The sequence below is a fragment of the Amblyomma mixtum genome, chromosome 6, assembly GCF_055824585.1.
Source record: "Amblyomma mixtum isolate Tamu chromosome 6, ASM5582458v1, whole genome shotgun sequence".
Taxonomy (NCBI): Eukaryota; Metazoa; Arthropoda; class Arachnida; order Ixodida; family Ixodidae; genus Amblyomma; species Amblyomma mixtum.
The window spans coordinates 2744873-2765923 of NC_143017.1; positions in this window are offsets into that span (position 1 = coordinate 2744873).

Here is a 21051-nt window from a genome sequence, read left to right on the forward strand (position 1 = left end):
AGTTCAAGAAACTACCGGATTTTCACCATTTCGCCTGGTGCACGGCAGGGAAGTCACTACCATGCTCGACGCTATGCTGCCCCACCAGCCTGACGTCTACACTCACGCCGATGCTCAACTCGTCGCCCAACATGCGGAAGAAGCCCGACAGCTGGCCCGCCTCCGCATCCAAGCCCGCCAGCAAGTCGATGCTCGGCAATACAACCAAGGCCATCGGGATCTTCAATTCAATCCTGGTGATCGCGTGTGGGTGTGGACTCCAATTCGACGCCGTGGCCTTAGCGAAAAGCTGCTCAAAAGATACCTTGGCCCGTACGAAGTGGTTCGCCGTATAGGCGAGTTAAATTACGAAGTGTTGCCGATAGTAACGCGTGCGTCCCGCCGCCCGCCTGCCTCGGAGGTTGTTCACGTCACTCGCCTCAAACCGTACTGTGACCTCTCGGAGCACGTGGCCTAACTCTTCGCGCCTTACGCGTTTTTCAGCGCTAATTTTGCTTCTCTGCGCATCGGGACGATGCGCCTTTCGGGAGGAGAGCAATATCATGTGTGTTATTTTCCACTTAACGTCATCTTCAACGAGCGGGGAGCCGATCGCCGGCAAAGAGGAAGAGGCTCGGTGAAAAAAACGCTCGTGAGCCCGGCCGCGACCGCTTGGACTGTACCTGGCGCCTGCTCTCCTGTGGTCTCCAGTGTCCCCACGACCCGCGTCGTTTGAACGACCCGTGACAATATTGGCTGAAGGCTTCACTTCAACAGGCACCAGATTCCTGGCCTTGGGGAGGGATGACAGTAGCACTGCTTTTGCGATTAAATGTCCATTATGCGCTTGTGCTTATTCAAACCAGAACTTGCGATTAAGGCGTTTTCTGAACTCACCAGCGCAGTCACCTTCACTTTGCCAATACCCATTCTATACCAACAAGCTGCTTTAGTCAAAGTGCTCACAGCAACTGATGGGAGGTTGGTCATATACTATTTTCCTTCCTTTGTTTGTATGGTTTTTCAATGTTGCTGCTGTTTTTTACGCCAATAAAGTCATCCCATAGTACAGTGGCAAGCTGGGCTAATTGGTGGTTGTCCAGCTTGGGAATGTGGTTAGTGCGCTAGAGAACAGATAACAGAAGCAGAAGTGGACAGGATGCATGCAAGCTCACAGCTGAGCTGTACTTCACGAAAGATGACCGAGTCAGTTGTTGTCTTCATGTGCTGGAGACGCGCTGTCAGTGTGCTGCCCATACAACACCTTGGGTGCATGAATTATACCATTGGAAAGGGGCTGGCTGGTCTTGCCTGTTCTGTTGGGCAGCACAAGAGTGGAGCACAAGCAGGACTTTCCTATTTTTTCGACAAAATGATCGGACTCAACAAGCCACTTGGTGGATGCGTCACCTCTTGTCCCGACACCTTGTCTAGACTTGTGCTTAGTGCACAGTTCTCAAACAAACAAACAGACAAACAAAAAAACAGAAGAGCACCGTACAGGGCTTTGTGTCATGCCTGTAGCATATGCAACCACAGCTCCCAGAGCACTGCTCCTTGTGAGGCTTACCAATGAAAAGCGGCAGCTGCCAGTTAGTTCATTGCTAATGAACAAAAGGATGGTGAAGTGAAACTGAATGCCGTTTACTCCAGTACAGTGCATTGCCTTTCATGGCATGTATTTTTGATGGCTGCATCAGATAAAAAGTTTTGCACATATCTCCGTTATTTTTTATGACTTCCTTAGGTAATGACATTCGTTTTGTGGAACGGGGGGAAGGGGTTGTCGTAAAGCCTTGAAGGCATTTGTCGCTCTGGGCTCCTGCAAGGCTGCAGCTGAGTTTGCGCAGCGCTTCCTCATTCGCGTTAACCAATTTGGGGGGGACACTGTTGTTCATTGCATCTGTTACATGAATGATGGTGAGGTAGGATTGTAGCTTGTTCATGGCATGTGCTTATGGTATACAGGATGTTTCACCTAAGACTTTCTGCTATTTTTAAAAATGGTCTTTTTGAGCGAGAAGAGTGCTTTTGTCAACATAACATTGTCAGCAGTGTAGTACATCAGAATACAGCTTAGACGTGCTGACTACCAGGCTGGTTTACTAATTTTAAACAGTTAACATTTTAATTATTACTGTTGAGCTCCTTAATTATTGAGAGGCATGTAGCCCACCGTAAGTAATATCCATATCACTTTTTAGAATTTCAAAAAGGCAGTTGTCTCAGCGCTGTGGCCTTGCAGGTTTTGGCTGAATCACACCAAAATACATGTGCTTTTGAGAAGCTTTGAAGCAAAGCAAGCTCTCTATTGCATGTAACATGTTGAAGTAGCCAAAATTTGTTATGCCACAGCATCAAGGATAACCACATTTTCTAAAAAGTGATATGGATATTACCTGTGGTGGGCTACATGTGTCTCAGTATTGAGGAGCCTAATAGTAATAGTTAAAAGGCTAACTATTCAATATTATTTAACCAGCCTGCTACTTAGTACTTGTTAGTTGTATTCAAAGAACTGCACTGCTCACATTGCTCTGCAGAAAAAGCGCTCTTCTAACTCAAAAAACCTATTTTTAAAAATTGCAGAAAGTCTTAGGGTGCTTACATGAGGCGCCCTGTACAATGAGTCGTTCTGATTTAATACTTTCAAGGAGCCAACGAGGAAACATGTAAATGGACTGCAGTGGCATGTTGCAATGTGAAATTATAGTTGCTTTTGATAAATGTCAAATTACAGGTACCACCATCAACAAAGAAGGTGCGCAAGGAAGTGCAGCAGAAGCACGAGCAAGAGCTGCTGCACGACCTGCAACAGGACCTGCAGCAGGACCTGCAACAGGACCTGCAACAGGACCCGCAGCAGGTCCTGCAGCAGGACACCTTAGGAAAAACCTGCGCAGCGTTAAAAGAGCAGCTGCGTGCCATGCAGGTAGAGCTCACTGAGCTCAAGCATCGCATGGCTGAAAGAGCTGCCGTTGACGCTGCCCCTCATGACACCTGTGCATGCACACAGGAGGTGGAGGAATTGAGGAGAGAGGTGAAGGAGCTGCGGGCTCTGAATGCAGACCTGCAGAGGAGTCTGACACAAAAAATATTTGCATGTGGTGGGTGCATTATTTGGTTATATTTTTTGGTTACCAACGTTAGCCACTCTCAAAATGTGCATTTACATAGTATGTAAATGCATGCAAAAAAATGCAGTTCAGTGTGCTGAAGAACAATTTACTTCAAAGTTCCCACCACTGTTTCTATTTGGCGTCTGTCAAGAACTGCACAGTAGTGGTGGCATGTTGCAATTAGGGGTAGGATAACGGATTGGAGATAATGGTGGTAGGGTGTTCAGCATCAATTTTAGGCTCTTGTTGCATCAGATGTGGCCTATTTTGTGATGTTTCAGAAAGCAGAGTTATCTATGCTGCATCACTTGATGTGCGGGTCAACGCAGGAGCACATGGGCCGACTCAAAGGCAGAAAGGCAAGTGTGCTTTCTTGGAAAACATTCATGATCGTGTGCTGTTGAAACCTAATTGCAATTGCTAATTGCAGTCAGGCACCTACAATAAGTAAAAAGGGTAACGACTAGAATTTAGTAAATCACTTAAGTGCCTAAGTCATCGACTATGCTTATAAAACGACTATGCAAGCAGCTGTGTGAAATTGCATTTGCTGTAGCACCTGAGACAGTTTGCTTTTTAGGGATCCTTAACGTGCTGTATGAAGTCCAAAAGTGTATCTTAATTAATTCTACCTCTCTCACAGCGTTGCTCCTAGCAATGCGATCTACTAGGAGCCAGAGTGGCTCACTGGATTGGGCTAAATGCAGTGAAAATATAAATGGAAAATAGAATGGAAAAACTCCATAATGCAGTAAAGGCAGTTGTGAATTGCGACTCCTTGTTTGGTGGGCTAAAGCATTCGTCATGTTGGTAATGCATGTTGTAGAGCCCTCGGCAAGTGGATCCTCAAGGGCTGCAAGCAGCATCAGCCGCCTGGACCATCTTGGTGAGCACATTTGCTTGTGGTGCATACTACGATGTTAGAAGTAGTGCTTAAATCAGTGACCATGCTTTTAAGCTTTTGCACATGGCTGCTAGATGTGCACATGGCTGCTGGATGTGCAGGTCTGAGAGATAGTCAATAAAATAATTGCTTTCCTCTCATTTATGCTTGGAAAGAGTTGCTTTGGTCACTTTCAGTGCCACGGCTGTCATATTGGCCAGATCTCGGTTGCGCACATTTTCTTCACAGTCCTTTGAAGTTTCTGGTTAGGCATGCTTTAACGAGTGGTCAGGCTCCTTAGCTTGGTTTCCTTGAACTGATGTTTTGAAAGTTTAAGGGGGCTCTAATAAAGTTGCAGTATGCCTGGGATGTTAAAGGCTGCCACTTCAAGAATATCTTCCAGCAAGAGTTTTAGCGATGCTTTTCGCAGAGCCTGAGTTATCTCTATTTAAAATTTGGATCTCAGCGTTTCGTGCCTCTTTGTGTCCTTTTCTCACTATCTGCATGCTGAAAGGTCAGTGCTATTTCACTGGCCCCACTTCAGATGTGCACTGGGATTCTGAGCTGCCTGATGCGCCAAAATGCCGTGGCTTACTGGCCGTGTCCATGGTACCTGCCTAACATCTAGAAGAATATAAAACTAGTAGCTAGCCATCACTGAACCGGCATATGCAGGAGCGTGTAATGGAGGAGGGTGCGAGCATAAAAAAATTTCCGGAAAGGGCTCTCCCACTTTCGTGCATGATTGTGGATTCTCTGCTGCATGTAGAAGTGTGTTATTTGGCTCAGGTGTTTGTGACAAAATAGTCCAGTGATTGGACGACTTGATGTGCTTTTCTTGGAAGGTGTTTCAAAGCGCCTTTAAGATGCAGACTTCACAGTCCAGATAAGGCAATTTGCATATTGGGTCTGTTTTAGTTAAATGCTTTGCATAAGGGTATTCAGATATATGCACATTGTGGGGCACCCAGCAAGTCCTCCAGCGCTTGTCTTCATCGTCCTTTCAGTCCTCGTGTGTTTTTAGCGCTATTTTTTCAATCATGAACTTTCACCAACTAGCCCAGCTTTCTGCTTTACTAAGTCCTCCAAACAGGGATGCAACAAGTTGCATCAGTTTAAGCTGTTCATGTGAGCATAGACGCTTGTGATATGCACTGATATTTTTTATGCTGACAGCTGTGTTTTCCTCCATCACTTCGTGCCTTGCGGCTCAGTCTAGCAGCTTGCTAAAATCACGTGTTGTGGGGGTCGCAGTGCACATAGATGTTATAGCACAAAGCAATAATTTATTCTCTAGGGCTGTTGCATTAATATATGCTTTGTGTAGTCACAATACATTTTAAATGTGCCAATTTTACAGCACGGGCCCCAGCAGTGCTGCCCACCTTGGCTGGGACGGCCGCTGTTGCGACTGGCAGCCCACAAGAACCAGGTGAGCAGCTTGCAGTCGGACATGTTCATTGCTGAAACTCAGCATGACAAAGCTGCAATAGTTTTCACAGTAAAAGGAGTCAATTTCCGTTCTATGCCTTGCGGCTCAGTCTAGCAGCTTGCTAAAATCACGTGTTGTGGGGGTCGCAGTTCACATAGATGTTATAGCACCAAGCAATAATTTTTTCTCTAGGGCTGTTGCATTAATATGCTTTGTGTAGTCACAATACATTTTAAATGTGTCAATTTTACAGCACAGGCCCCAGCAGTGCTGCCCACCTTGGCTGGGACGGCCGCTGTTGCGACTGGCAGCCCACAAGAACCAGGTGAGCAGCTTGCAGTCGGACATGTTCATTGCTGAAACTCAGCATGACAAAGCTGCAATAGTTTTCACAGTAAAAGGAGTCAATTTCCGTTCTATGCCTTGCGGCTCAGTCTAGCAGCTTGCTAAAATCACGTGTTGTGGGGGTCGCAGTTCACATAGATGTTATAGCACAAAGCAATAATTTTTTCTCTAGGGCTGTTGCATTAATACGCTTTGTGTAGTCACAATACATTTTAAATGTGCCAATTTTACAGCACGGGCCCCAGCAGTGCTGCCCACCTTGGCTGGGACGGCCGCTGTTGCGACTGGCAGCCCACAAGAACCAGGTGAGCAGCTTGCAGTCGGACATGTTCATTGCTGAAACTCAGCATGACAAAGCTGCAATAGTTTTCACAGTAAAAGGAGTCAATTTCCATTACGGGTCTGTTTCCTGAATGCTTTGCACTAAGAGTACTGCAAATCTCCGTTTCAGGGCCACCAGGAAGCCCCATTAGGGCTGTAGCAAGCTGCAGTGGCACAAGCCATTTAGGTAAGCACATACTTCCAGCGTGCAGCGTGCACTTTATTGCTAGGAATGCTCAGCCGCATAGCCTCATCCCTTTTGTCTTAGCTATAAGCTACTTCATCAAATTGCATGTTGTAGGTGTCACCATGCATGTAGATCTTAGAGCTTAAAACAAGTGCTCTTGGAAGTCACCTTAAGGTGAATTCACACGGTGGACTGAATTGCAAATCTTGAGGGTGAACTGTGCATTATGTGGCTTGACGTCACGAATTGACGCCAACCAATGGGTGTCTGCAGAGGGAAAGAGGAGGGCGTTTTTTTCTATTAGGACAAGATCTGCTGTTTTCATCTCATGCGTGAATGCTTTCAGCATGCGGACACTGCCTTTACTTGAGGTGATGCTATAGATCTTTTTGCGACCTCATCCGTTGTGTGAATATACCTTTGATGTGCATTTTGGTGTAAGGACATGAACTCTAACTGTACCTAATTCACAGAACTGGCCCCAGCAATGACATCCATCGATGGGGCGAGTGGCAGTGGGCCAGACGAGTTTGGTGAGCGAACCTTCTTGTGATGCGTGCCATTTTTTATTTTTCATAATCAAATCGGCCTAAGAAAATGTTCACTGCAAGACAAAGGATTTGTGCAATGAGCACCTGTTAACCTTGTCCTGTGCCACTTGAGGGCGCCTTATCCCCTGAAGCTTCTAGTCTCATCCTTCCACCATCTCTGCTGTGCCCCTAACTTTGACTGCATTTACCTTTTCTTCAAATTGGTCACATACCCTTCCCAGGCCCCATTTCTTTCTGTACTTTTTATCTCCACTTTGTGTCGCTCTCCTACTCTACTGTGTGATTACATCTATACCTTTCGATAGCTTGCCGTCCTGCCTTCAGTTGCATTTCAAGCCTTTTCATTAAGCTTCATGTTTCTTTCCCATAGTTATCTAATAATTAAAAGCTTTTTAATTGATTGACATCCCATTTCTTGTGAATTAACAAAATATATTAGCATTATTCTGGTCGTCTGGTACATTCAAAGTTGTTAGGCGTTGTACCGTGTACAGGTTGAAAAGTTTTCTGGCACAGTGTTCCTGCTGTCCTTCAGCAGATGGTGGTGGTAGTGGTTTATTTAAAAAATAAAAAGTGAAGCAAAAGAGTGTTGCCGGCCGCGGCAATTGCTATCTAATATCTTAAGCACCCGAGCTGCAGCCGGCGGAAATGAAAGGGAAAGGGAGAGGCTAGTGAGGTGAAGTATAGAGGGGAGCGACAGCAAGAAAGGACAGGGTAGAGCTTTGTACACTAATTCAGCAGATGCGCAGTTAATTGAACCTGACGTCTTTTTTTTTTCTTTTTGCATTGCCTATGAGGCTTGCTGTACTGCCCCTTTCATTTTTGGCAGGATATGCGATTTTTCTCAACTGCTCTCGCTCCGCAGTGTTCTGCTGTGTCTTTAAGGCTCGTTTATGGGGGTTTAACGTCCCAAAGCGACTCGGGCTATGAGGGACGCCGTAGTGGAGGGCTCCGGAAATTTCGACCACCTGGGGTTCTTTAACGTGCACTGACATCGCACAGTAAACGGGTCCCTAGAATTTCGCCTCCATTTTAAATTCAACCGCCACGGCGGGGTCGAACTCACGTCATTTGGGTCAGCAGCCAAGCGTCATAACCACTGAGCCACTGCGGCCACGGTTGTCACTTGTCACTTAGCCCTCATTACTTCACCAGTTATCTTTTTAGCCATCAGTGTTAGTGTAGCAGCCGATCAACTCTTCACTGAGATGTGTTTCTCAGATTAATGTTTCTACAAGTTTTAATACAGCATAACCCTGCTGATGTACTCCTCACGGGACTAAAAAAAATTAGCTGTGGCTTAGCTCAGCTATGCCAGACATACGTAGCGAGAGGTAATGGACCTTCAGAGGCTAGGCGAACTCGTTGAGCTGCATCTTTACGGCGTCGCTTATTGAGACGTTTTCCGTGTTCTTCCTCGGTCTCGTCGCCTTTGCCTTGTTTCGTTCCAACAGCTAAGCCTGGTTTGTTTCAGCCTCTCCGACTCGCTCTCCATCTCTGGCCACAACAGCTTCAACGAACCACCCTCTTATACAGGCCGCTACGTGTGCCTGCTGCTCATTTGTTCATAAATCTTTAATCACAAGGATGACCTGAGGCCTAAGGGGGAAGTGGGTTGGTTAGGTGAAGGTGAGGGTGTCGGTCTCTGACATGAAGTCTAGCAGGGCACTGAGCTTGCGCTTGGCGTCGGTACTGGCGGCCGTCCAGTCTTCGTATGTCTGGATGTGGTAGGCAGAGGTGTAGCAGGCGCAGAGGCTCGCAGTGCCAGGACAGGTCCAGATCAGGTGGTGCAAATCAACAGAGTCAGCAGGGCAATTGGGGCAGCCGATCCTGGTTCGGTGCCATCGACTCGGGATGTCCGGGGTGTACGCTGCACCGGCTCGCACCTTGTGAGCGAGAACTTGGGCCGGGCGAGAAAGGCCAGAAGGAATGGATGGAGTAATCTCTGGGACAAAGTCCCACGACAAACCCCTCTGCTCTTGTTAAAGGCGTGTGATGATAGAGTCAGGTATTATGAGCGGGATGGGAGAACAATAAGGGTGGTCCGAGTTGGTCGGCTCACGTTAAGGCAATGCCGACGGTCTTCCTCTAGCTGCGCTCCAGCAGCCTCGTGGGCAGTCCTGTTCCCGGTCCCTTGTGCGTGATCTCTGGGTGTCCAGTGAATGCATACGGAGACTTGGGAGGTCTCTTGCTGTGCCTGCTGCTATCTCTGGCTCTCCTCCTCCTCTGACGTTGCACCAGATGGCGTGGCTCCATCTGGCAATGGTTGCTAGGCAGCGGCGCAAGAAGCGGTGTGACCACGGCGTGACCACCGCCGCAGTGAAAATGCTACTTTGCGACCAATAGCTCTTGCTACAAAAAAAAAATGCAAGAGCGAGGAAACATTAGAGGCAGGAAGTAGGACAAATTGAAAAATGACAGAAATGAAGAACTAAACACATTTATTGCAGTGCTGGCACTTGAAAAAATCATGCAGCATTGTCTGCTGCATTTTCTTACGTCCGGTGAGGACTACTCATTTCTCCAGAATTTACGGGGCTATGTGGCTGTTGCGATCGTTGCAAACATACTTTCTGAGAATGTCTAATGCCGCTACAGCCAACATAATGGTTGGTTCCAGCGGAGGCTAGCCCTCTTCCTCTTTGTTGCCACTGCTGTGTGCATCCAGAAGTCACAAAAAGATGTGATGAGGTGCGGAAGGACAAAATCAATCGCGCCAGCCACACTAACACTAGCAGCACAATTACAAAGAAACAAGGATAGGTCAAGAAAAAATTAGATGTGGTTTAGCTCTGATTAAACATGGCGAGAAGCGGTAGCTTCATGTGGCTGCGCTTTGCAAAGCTTTGTTTGTTTCTTGTTTCTCGGCTTGTTTAAAGATTGTTGTTTTTTTGGACTTTGCCACACGTAGCTACGTGAAACTACTTCTTCTCACCAGGTTTAACCGAAGCTAAACCACAGCTGATTTTTTCCTATACCCGCGGTGTTAGATTTTCTGCGTGTGGAGCGCTAATCTTCCTCTTTGTATTCTTCGTCTTCCTCTTGTTATTCCTCTTCTAACTCCTCTCGAAATCGCCTGTCACCGATCAATCATGAATCGCTCGAATCAAAAATTACCATGATATTGCATGAGCAGCTCTGTAACCTAGCAGTTAGTATACAGGAAGCACATATACAGGGTGTCCCAGCTAAAAGTAACCAAGCTTGTAAAAAAGAGGATGATCCCTAGCCGAGTGAGACCAACTGAGGGTTGTTGCCAGTCGCGCGTCCTAGTCTGCAGTATTTTTTTATTATGCAAACATGATTAATTAGCAGAGACTAATTAGCTAACTTTTTAATTATTGCCTTCAGGAAGAAAGTGTCAATGCAGGAGTTGTAGATCCCTTAGAAAAATAACCGTTTGCCGTGTTTGCAGCCAAGTACCACTGATACAGCTTCTTTTATTTGACTTAAAAGAAAGCCCGCGAAATACAAAAAGAACCACGTGATAGGGAAGCAGTTTCAGCGCTCCCAGATGACCGGCCAAGCAAAGACATTCGCTTATCTTTGCAACGTTGTCCCGCACGGGATTCGGCGTTTTGCGATGGTTGCGAGATATACACCAGCAACTCTCGTATCGGCGCTAGGGCGACCGTTTCTTCAGCGCGTGACGGTGCAAGTTCGGTGGCACGGCCACATTCCTATCACTCAAGGCGAGGTTTCGCGTGAAAAAGCGCTCCATGCGAGCCGCGCTTCACTTCCTTGAAAAGCAGCACCCGCTCACTTTCCATGACGCATAAGCAGTTCCTGGCGCATATCTCGCCACCACCTCAAAACGCCAAACGCTGTTCGGGACAGCGTTGCAAACATAAGTGGATGTCGTTGCTTGATCGCTCATCTGGGAGCGCTGTAACTGCTTCCCTATCACGTGGTTCTTTTCGTATTTCGCAGGCTTTCTTTTAAGTCAGATAAAAGAAGTTGTATCAGTGGTACTTAGCTGCAAACACAGCAAACGATTATTTTTCTAAGGGATCTACAGCTCCTGCATTGACACTTTCTTCCTGTAGGCAATAATTAAAAAGTTAGCTACTCAGTCTCTTCTAATTAATCATGTTTGCATAATAAAAAAATACTGCAGACTAGGACACGCGACTGGCAACAACCCTCAGTTGGTCTCACTCGGCTAGGGATCATCCTCTTTTTAACAAGCTTGGTTACTTTTAGCTGGGACACGCTGTATATCTCCAGTTTTATTGAATTGTCACGCCGTGGGTTTGAAGCTTAGTGGTTAGCGCACCTGGCTCTCGCCCAATGGACCTGAGTTTGAATCCCGCTGATTGTGAGGTTTATTTTTTTGTTTATTTTATTTGTGGCAGACTTGAAGGTCATGTGGCGTACATGGCGACCTGAGCCGTGCACCTGTAGCAGTGAAGCTGCTGCTTCAAAAGAGTGCAACCACTGTGGATGATGATGGCACAGCCTGTCTGAATGCCGTCTGCCTAACACAGTGGTGCTAGACATGCCAGGCCAAGTAAAGCCGCTTTAGAAGTAAACATATGACCGCCACCGTTTCTCATTTAGGCTGGCATGGGGTGTTATTTCACAAGTATTACTGTGTAGGAATGTGGCCGAAGTTACATTGCAACGAACAGCAGGGTTTACAATGCATGGAACCCTATTATCATCATGCCAGATCTAGACCACTACAATGTGTAGCAGCCAGGAAAATGCAGCACCCATCAACTGAGCAGCGAGGTTCTACTGTGCAAAGCTTTCACTGTTACCTTGAGAGCAAAATACTAAATTTTTTTCATTTACTTGATAGCCCACAATGTCAAACTGAACTCAGTTTGCTTTTTGCTTATATGTGCTGCTGAGGTGCATTGATATTTGTGTACTTCCTTTTCTTGTCAAAAAAGCATGCTCAGCCGAGGGGATGGAGAGCGCCGCGGACTGCCAGCTCCTGCTGCCTGGTGGGCAGGACATGGTGATAGGTCCTTCTAGGGATGATGGAAAGGTGATTGTGCATGTTCTTAAGTCATGTAGTGTATCAAATACCATAGTAGAGTGAGTGAATGATTCTTAATTAAATTGGGGCTGGTACATAGTGAAATGGGTACAGTTTAGAGGATGATGTTAGCTTACAGTAGAAACTTATACTAGTCCCAGTAAGTGTGCCGAAAAGGGTAGTGTGCAAAGCATAGATGTGTGGTTTCAGAGAATATCATGTAAGGCACAGGTCAGCATTTCTAATTTGTCATTTTTGTACTTCATTACCTGACGATGCCATAATGGGTCTGCAGTTATTCTTGTCCTGAGGAAATTCTTAGTACACAAATAATTTTTGATCATGAGGAGGCTGCCTTGTTCTGTCAGGTATGCCTAGTTGTTGGTATGTGAAATTTATTCTTATTTCTGAAGTTTGTTTGAATTAGGCCAGAGAACATTATTTCAACTTTTGGCGGTATTTGACTCGGAAATTATAAGGCTAGAAAATCTACTGATTTTGGACACTGCTCGCTATAAAAGAGTGCATTCATGCCTACATAATTTTTATGTTTTTCAGCTGTTTGTTTTAAGTTATGAAATATTTAAAATCCCTTGATTCATTGCTGTTAATGTGTACAAATGCGAAATTCTCCACGTTTGCTGCAGGTCTATGCAGGCAGTGGGCTCTGGATGGAGCCTGGTGCCTGGCAGATGCTCCTGAGGGCACCAACAGATTCAATGTTCTGCCGCGGTGCTAGTCAGGTGTACTGGACACCTGATGAGCTGAAGAGCCGCAGCGTGACTGGCGTGCTTTCAAATAAGTGCCGGTCTCTTGGCAGAACAGAGGCGAAACCGGCACTTACACCGGAAAAAGTCTCTTCTCTGAAAGGTGCTAGTGCTTTTTTTTTCTTTGCTTTGAGTAACACCTAGGCAATCAAACTTTGCTTCAGCCAAATACAGTCGCGCTCACTTACAGAAAGCGTGATAGTCATGGAGATCCTGTTCATTGTATCCGAGGTTTGTAGCAACTGCAATGTCCTTATTGCAGCCAAAACTGCAAATCCGGGCAAAAGTGACGTTTAGTTTTTGCAGGGTGTGTTATGCCCATATGTTTCTTCATGCAGGCTCTATCACAGCACTTTCAGAGATCTCCACACTGTTTGTGTGGCTCTCGATAAGATCTGTTCTGCCAGTAAGCTGATTTATCTATTTGGTTGTGAAATTAGCGTTCTCAGCGACTGGTGGCAAGTCATTGTGCGCGTTCTCCGATCTTGCTGCGACAAAGATAGTGCATTTGACATATCTGCACAGAATGTATAAATAGCATTGCCCGTTGTTTCGAGCAATCGCTGTCTTTGGTTTTCATGCAAGCATCTCAATGCATCCAACAACACACAGCAGACGCGGAGTGGGTAGGCCAATGTGTCGTCAGCAATCAGAGGTTGCCAGACAAGCAGTCAGTTCGCAAAGGAAACGAAAATCGTTTTAAAGATATCTGCCGCACGGAATCAACTGAAAGTTTTGGGTATTGTAATTTAATGTGTTGGGAATTAAATGCTACAACAAGGGTATGCACGAAAGTAGGCTTCATGGCCCCTTTAATAGTGAACATTCGTTTCTGTATTCTTTACAATGACAGTGGTAATTCTGAATCTCACTTTTGCATTTATCATGTATCTAGTTGTGTTCAAATGTGGCCTATTTTGTGTTCTATTGTGCAGCTCTGTTTCACATCTACATGGGAGACGTACCAAAGGAGCTTGCAGAGAAGAGACTGAAAGCCGTTCGCAAGCACCTGTCGCAGAAGCTGGGCGACGTGCAACGCAAAATTGGAGGTCATGATGCATAACAAAAGGTTCACTTGGGCGAGTTGGTAGATATTCATGATGTAAACAGCACGAACTACAAGGGACAAGAAAAGAAGGGACACAGGACGAGCGCTCACTCGCAACTAAAAGGTTTATTCACTGAAACCTTCTTATATGAAGAAGCAATCAAAGGGAAGAAACAACACACAAAAAACTAAAAACCATGAAACACAACATTCGTCAGGTGCTCCCGAGAAAATTCATCTCCCTATCGCAAAGGAAAACAGATGGTTTGCTGACGCAATTCAGTTGATCCCCTGCGATGTGAAAAGCCTCGACAACTTCTCGTGTCGTCTGATCACTGTGGGTGTATAGTACACGTGTTTGATTGAATAATGCAGTGCATTTTTTCTTTTTCTTTTTCATGACTTTACATTCTAGACAATGTTTGACCAAATGTGAAAGGTCATCACCAATGTTTAAGTTGTTCCTGTGCTCTTGTAGGCGCTTGTTAAGGGGGGACCGTGGTCTTGAAAAAAATTTTTTATTAATCTAGATATAGTAATGAAATTTGCAGGCCACATGTATTTTTGTATGCTGATTTTAGATGTCATTTAATTTAGTGTAAAACAATTCGTTGAGCACTTGTGCAATTTTTATGCAAGTCTTTTGGAGAGAGCATATAAGAAAATTTGCTGCAGGAAACTCGCTGAAATGCATGCCATTGGGCTCTCTGGACACCAAGGAATGCAATAAGGGTAAAATTATCATCCTGGCTGTCATAGAACTTGAGTTACTGGGTACTAAACCTGCCACTTCACAAACAGGAGTACACACTTTTCTTCTCATTTCTGAAGCGACAACTTCAAAACTCTATAACCGAAGTTCTTTGATAGCCAGGATGATAATTTTACCCTTATTGCATTCCTTGGTGTCCAGAGAGCCCAATGGCATGCATTTCAGCGAGTTTCCTGCAGCAAATTTTCTTATATGCTCTCTCCAAAACACTTGCATAAAAATTGCACAAGTGCTCAACGAATTGTTTTACACAAAATTAAGGCAACGCCCGGTCTGACCAATGTAACGCGCTCCACAGGAAAGGGGTACACTGTATACAACGCATGTTTTACAGGCCACAAACTTATCCCTGTGTGCAACGCCACATCATTCTTTTTTCTTCTTGGCCTCTTTCTTTCTTTCAATGGCAGGGCATATCTGTTTGAGCTTGACGGGGGCTGAAAGGAACACGCCAACTTTGTACCTACTTGCTACGTTCTTTAGTCCGTGGGAGACGCGGTGAACATATGGCAAAACGGCAAATTTCTTCTTTTCAGGCTGGACGTCTGTCGTAAGCGGAGTGGCATGACGCTTTAATGACTGAATTCCAGCCCCAGTTGTCTAGGGTTAAGTTTGCTGGATATCAAGACCAGATGATAGCAGGGGCGTGTGCTCGGTTAATTCAGTCATTAAAGCGTCAGGCCACTCCGCTTACGACAGACGTCCAGCCTGAAAAGAAGAAATTTGCTGTTTTGCCATATGTACACCGCGTCTCCCACGGACTAAAGAACGTAGCAAGTAGGTACAAAGTTGGCGTGTTTCTTTCAGCCCCCGTCAAGCTCAAACAGATATGCCTTGCCATTGAAAGAAAGAAAGAGGCCAAGAAGAAAAAAGAAGGATGTGGCGTTGCGCACAGGGATAAGTTTGTGGCCTGTAAAACATGTGTTGTATACAGTGTACCCCTTTCCTGTGGAGCGCGTTACATTGGTCAGACCGGGCGCTGCCTTAACAAGCGCCTACAAGAGCACAGGAACAACCTAAACATTGGTGATGACCTTTCACATTTGGTCAAACATTGTCTAGAATGTAAAGTCATGAAAAAGAAAAAAATGCACTGCATTATTCAATCAAACACGTGTACTATACACCCACAGTGATCAGACGACACGAGAAGTTGTCGAGGCTTTTCACATCGCAGGGGATCAACTGAATTGCGTCAGCAAACCATCTGTTTTCCTTTGCGATAGGGAGATGAATTTTCTCGGGAGCACCTGACGAATGTTGTGTTTCATGGTTTTTAGTTTTTTGTGTGTTGTTTCTTCCCTTTGATTGCTTCTTCATATAAGAAGGTTTCAGTGAATAAACCTTTTAGTTGCGAGTCAGCGCTCGTCCTGTGTCCCTTCTTTTCTTGTCCCTTGTAGTTCGCGCTGTTTACATCATGATGGATAAATTTATTTTGCCACTCACCTACGCCGAAGCCGTCAGGCGACCCCGCCCAGAAACGTTCGTTTCGTACCAGCATCCACCGCAGTCGACACCATTTCGTCCTGCCCGGCCACCACCGCAACGTTTCCGTCCATGGCGGACACCGGACACCTTGCCCATTTGTTATGCCTGTGGCATTCCTGGTCACGTGATGCGTCACTGCCGCCGCCAACTGTTGTCCCCTGCTGCCGATCCCGACCCTCGAGGTTACGCCTACGCCCCTCCCCAGCCTTTTCACCGCACTTCGCCTTCTGAGCCCACTGGTTCCTCCGATTACAGCCCCTCTATTCGCCGCCATTCTCCATCTCCGCGTCGTCGCTCAGTTTCCCCGATGCGCCGTCGTCCCTCTTCCCCTTTGGAAAACTAGTGCCCGCAGTTCCAGAGGCAAGAACTGCGTGCTCGTCGCCAAGCTCAAGACCTTGCCTTTCTCCGACAAATTTGATCACGGTTTCTGTGGAGGGCACCGATGCTTTCGCGCTTGTTGACACCGACGCTGCTGTATCTGTACTAAGTGAGAAATTGTGCCGCCAGTTAAGAAAAGTGATGACTCCGCTATATGGTTTTATGCTTCGCGCCGCTAATTCGCAACTTATTGCGCCTTTGGGGGCATGTACAGCCCGAGTTATTATTCAGGACGTTCTGTATATTTTTGAATTCATCGTCTTCCCATGGCCGTCTCACGACATCATCTTAGGCTGGGAATTTCTCTCCCAACATGACGCTGTCATCGACTGCACTCGTTCCGAAGTCGCCCTTCTTCCCTTTCGGCGACGACTTTGTGAACGCTTCCACTAACTTGTGCTCCAAGCTGACTGTGGCTGATGACGTCATGATCCCGCCGTGCTCTGCTGTGCTCGTCTCTGTTCATTGCGACTCTGGATCTAGCGGCCCTGTCATCTTCATCCCGTCCGACTCCTTCGCTTCTCGCCACTGTCTGCCCCTGCCATTCGCCGTGCTTGCCGTCTCAGCCGGCTGCAGCGCCTTGCCCCTGACGAATTCATTCCTGTGCCCCTCCACTCTTCTTCGCGGTGAATGCTTGGGATGTGTCCAGCCTTTCGCCTCCATCGTCGCCTGGGACCCATCTGAGGACAACTCCTGCCGCCTGCAAGTGTCGGCACTTACTTCTCCTCCCCCCCCCCCCCCCCGTCTCCTGATCCCGCTCCCGAGGCCGTCTTCGCGAGCTAAATCGACGCGAATCTTTCGCAACCGGAGAAGACCCAGCTTGCGGCCCTGCTAGATAAGTTTCGGTCATCGTTTGACTTCTCTCACCACCGTTTGGGTCGCACTTCAGCTGTTACCCATCGGATCGACACTGGCGCCCATTCACCGTTGTGCCAACGCCCATATCGCGTCTCGGCCACCGAACGCCAGGTTATCGACACCCAGGTCAATGATATGCTGCAGCGTGGCGTCATTGTAAGGAGATAGCGCCATCCAGCGTCGATTGTGAGGCAGAAGAAGAAAAAGCACGAGGAGCGCGTGCGGAGGGGTACGCCGGGACAGGTGAAAGAGCATTACGTGGCAGAGAAGAGAAGAGCGCGGTGGGCGACGGACGTGGACGAGTTCTGCTGGCTCCCCGAGTTCCGGGCTTGGGCCTCAGGCGCAGACGTCCGGGCCACCAGACCTGGACATCCGTCGTCAAGAGCCTCAACCACCAGGCCCAGGCGCCACTCCTCTCCGTCCATCCGTCAGCTGCTCCAAACAGGCTGCCTCTGGCGCCTACGTGGCTTTTCCGGGATACCAGACCTGGGAACCGTGCTGGAGCCCACAGACGCTGACGCTGCGGTAGCGTTGAAGGCCAACGGGTGAAACGCCGGCAACAGTGCATTGACACTGGAACGCCCAGAGACTGCCTGACTGCCCGACACCCAGCCAGTCCTCCCCGCTCGATGTTCGTATGCGAGACAAGTATTTGTGCGTTTCCTTTTTGACTTTCTTTTTCCTGTATTTTTAGCAAGGATTTTGTTCTGTTCCCCCGTGTGTTTTTTTCTGTGTGTTGTTGCGTTCCTCTCGTGTTTCTTTCCTTTTTCCAAACCCATACCGAGATTAGTTTCCTTTCCTATAAAAGCCGCCTCGTTTATTGCTTATACCTTTAGTGTATGTGTAAATTCAACCTGCAATCTCCCACATCCTCACAAATTTGGCGTCCGCTACGACAGGACGAGGTCGGTTTTTATTTCTTCGCCTGTTGTGTTAATTTAGGAACAGTATGAGCGCTTCAGAGTTGGTTGCTTTAGGCGAGCGCATGGGCTTGCACGGGGCGGAGTTGCGAGTGTGGGTGGAGGATGAGCTTCGTAGGGTGCGGGAAGAGAGAGCCGCTGAGCGTGAAGCTTTGTAGCAGAAACTGGATTTAGAGGCACGGAATTTAGAGACGGAGAAGCAGAGATTGGAGTTAGAGGCGCGGAACTTGCAGCTAAAAATAACGCTCATGGGGGGTGGCCCAAATCCTTCTAGTGACCGTGAAGAGCGTAGCGTGGCACCGGCCAGTTCCATTAACCCGCACAGCCTCATACCACAGTTCAATGAAGCGCGGGATGACCTCGATGCCTACTTAAAGAGGATTGAGCATGTGGCCACGTGGCAGGGCTGGCCAAAAGAAAAGTGGGCAACGGCGTTGAGCTTGTGCCTTGGCGGCGAAGCACTTAGGGTCTTCGGTCGGCTCTCGCGTGAGGATTCCGTGGACTATGACAAAGCGAAGCTTGCCTTGCTTCAGAGGTTTAGGTTTACCGCGGAAGGGTACCGAGAAAAGTTTCGCCAGAGCAAGCCCCAGGATGGCGAAACGGCCTCGCAATATGCTGCCAGGTTGTTTAGCTTCTTTGACCGTTGGGTCGAGATGCGAAGAGAAGGCCGAACTTTTGAGGTGGTTCGGGAGATGGTCGTGAGCGAGCAATTCCTGAACAACTGTCATTCCTGTTTAGCCCTTTTCTTACGTGAGCGGGAGGGCAAGACAGTTGCCAAGCTGGCGGAGGCTGCCGATCATTTTCTCGAAGCACAGCGGCAAAATAACTTGTTCTTTAAAGAGCAGGGGGAGCATATATTAAATAAGGCCAAGGACGAGGTTTCAGGTTCACAATCCCGCCTTCGGTGTTTTCTTTGCGAGAAGACTGGGCACAAGGCGTCGAATTGTCGGACGAAGCCGAAGCAATTGTATTGCACCTGGTGCCGCGAGGTAGGACATGATGCCCAGTCATGCAAAACTAAGAGACCAGGAGACCGTGAGGAGTCCGCCTGTTGCATGACAGCTCGATATTCACATCCCGATAACCCTGCAGAGGTAACGCGCATAGAGGGCCAGTTGGGAGAGATGATGGTCTGCCCTTCCAACCCTGTGGAAGCTGCTATGCCCGTGGGGCACTGTGAGGTGTTCGGCCAGCCTGGTTCGGTATTACGGGATACGGGCAGCACCGGTAGTTTTGCGTGAGTCCCTTGTACCGGCAGCGGCACTTACAGGGAAAAAGGCTACATTATTCTTGGCCAATGGGACCCATGTAGAAGTTCCGGAAGCGGAGGTGGTGATTTCTTCACCATACTTTTCGGGTAAGGCCATCGCGCGGTGCTTGTCTACACCATGTACGACATCATAATAGGCAATGTCCCTGGCGCTAAAGCTCCATTCTCGGTCGACCCGCCAGTTCTAACTGATCAGGCAGTTTCCCTTGCCATGACGAGTTCGGAAGATGTTCCTTCCCTTACGGTGACAGCGAAAGTTTCAGAGAGTAGCAAAAGCCCCACTCTTAATACACTCCACTTGTCACGGCCGGAGTATCGCCTCAAACAGGAAGAAGACCCGACCTTAGAGGTGTGTCGCAAAAAGTTGGGGCAAACATTTCGTGGCAAGGGACAGACAGCTGGCCCATACTTTTCATACAGATGACGGGGTTCTTTTCCGAACATACCAAGTAGGTCCCGGCCGAGTCGTTGAGCAAGCGGTGGTACCGAAGTGCTTAAGCACGCAAGTCCTCATGTCGGCGCATGAGAGCGCGCTATCCGGTCATTGAGGGATACGCAAAACGATCGCTAAGGTGCTCAGTGAGTTTTATTGGCCCAGTGTACAGGCTGACATTAAGAGTTATGTCAGATCGTGTGTTACGTGTCAACGGACTGTGTCGAAGGAAAGGGAGAACAAAGTAAATGACGCCGTTGTTCCATCGGTGCCCGCGGACAACGGCCGGCACAGAGTGTATAACATCGTAGGACGAACATTTAAAATCACGGTGGAGACCGAGATCGGTTTGGAGAAACCGGTTTCACAAAGGAAAACGGAAGTACTAGCTGAAAGAGTTCTCGGGGCGGTGAAGTGATTTGATGTGAAGAATGGAATACGGAAGAATGTAGCCCACACCTGTTCTTGTAGGCATTGTCTTTGTTTGTTCATGTTTATTTATAAGTGTCGGCTACCTACTTTTTATGCCTTTCGTGTTTCTTCGCCCTCTATGGACGCTTTACATTGACATTTCATATACTCTCTGTGCTGTGTGTGCGATTGTCTGTGTACGCTTCGAACATTGACGGCTGTCGTATTGTGTGTGGCGGGTAGTGTGCGCGCTGTGGTGTGGTGTTCTGTGGTGCGATCGTCGAATACGTCTGGGGTCGCTATCCTGGAGTAGAGATCTTTCCCTTGGAAGAAACTTCCGAAGAGGGGGCCTTCTGTAAGAAGATAGCGCCATCCAGCGTCGATTGTGAGGCAGAAGAAGAAAAAGCACAAGGAGCGCGTGCGGAGGGGTACGCCGGGACAGGTGAAAGAGGATTACGTGGCAGAGAAGAGAAGAGCGCGGTGGGCGACGGACGTGGACGAGTTCTGCTGGCTCCCCGAGTTCCTGGCTTGGGCCTCAGGCGCAGACGTCCGGGCCACCAGACCTGGACATCCGTCGTCAAGAGCCTCAACCACCAGGCCCAGGCGCCACTCCTCTCCGTCCATCCGTCAGCTGCTCCAAACAGGCTGCCTCTGGCGCCTACGTGGCTTTTCCGCGATACCAGACCTGGGAACAGTGCTGGGAGCCCACAGACGCTGACGCTGCGGTAGCGTTGAAGGCCAACGGGTGAAACGCCGGCAACAGTGCATCGACACTGGAACGCCCAGAGACTGCCTGACTGCCCGACACCCAGCCAGTCCTCCCCGCTCGATGTTCGTATGAGAGACAAGTATTTGTGCGTTTCCTTTTTGACTTTCTTTTTCCTGTATTTTTCGCAAGGATT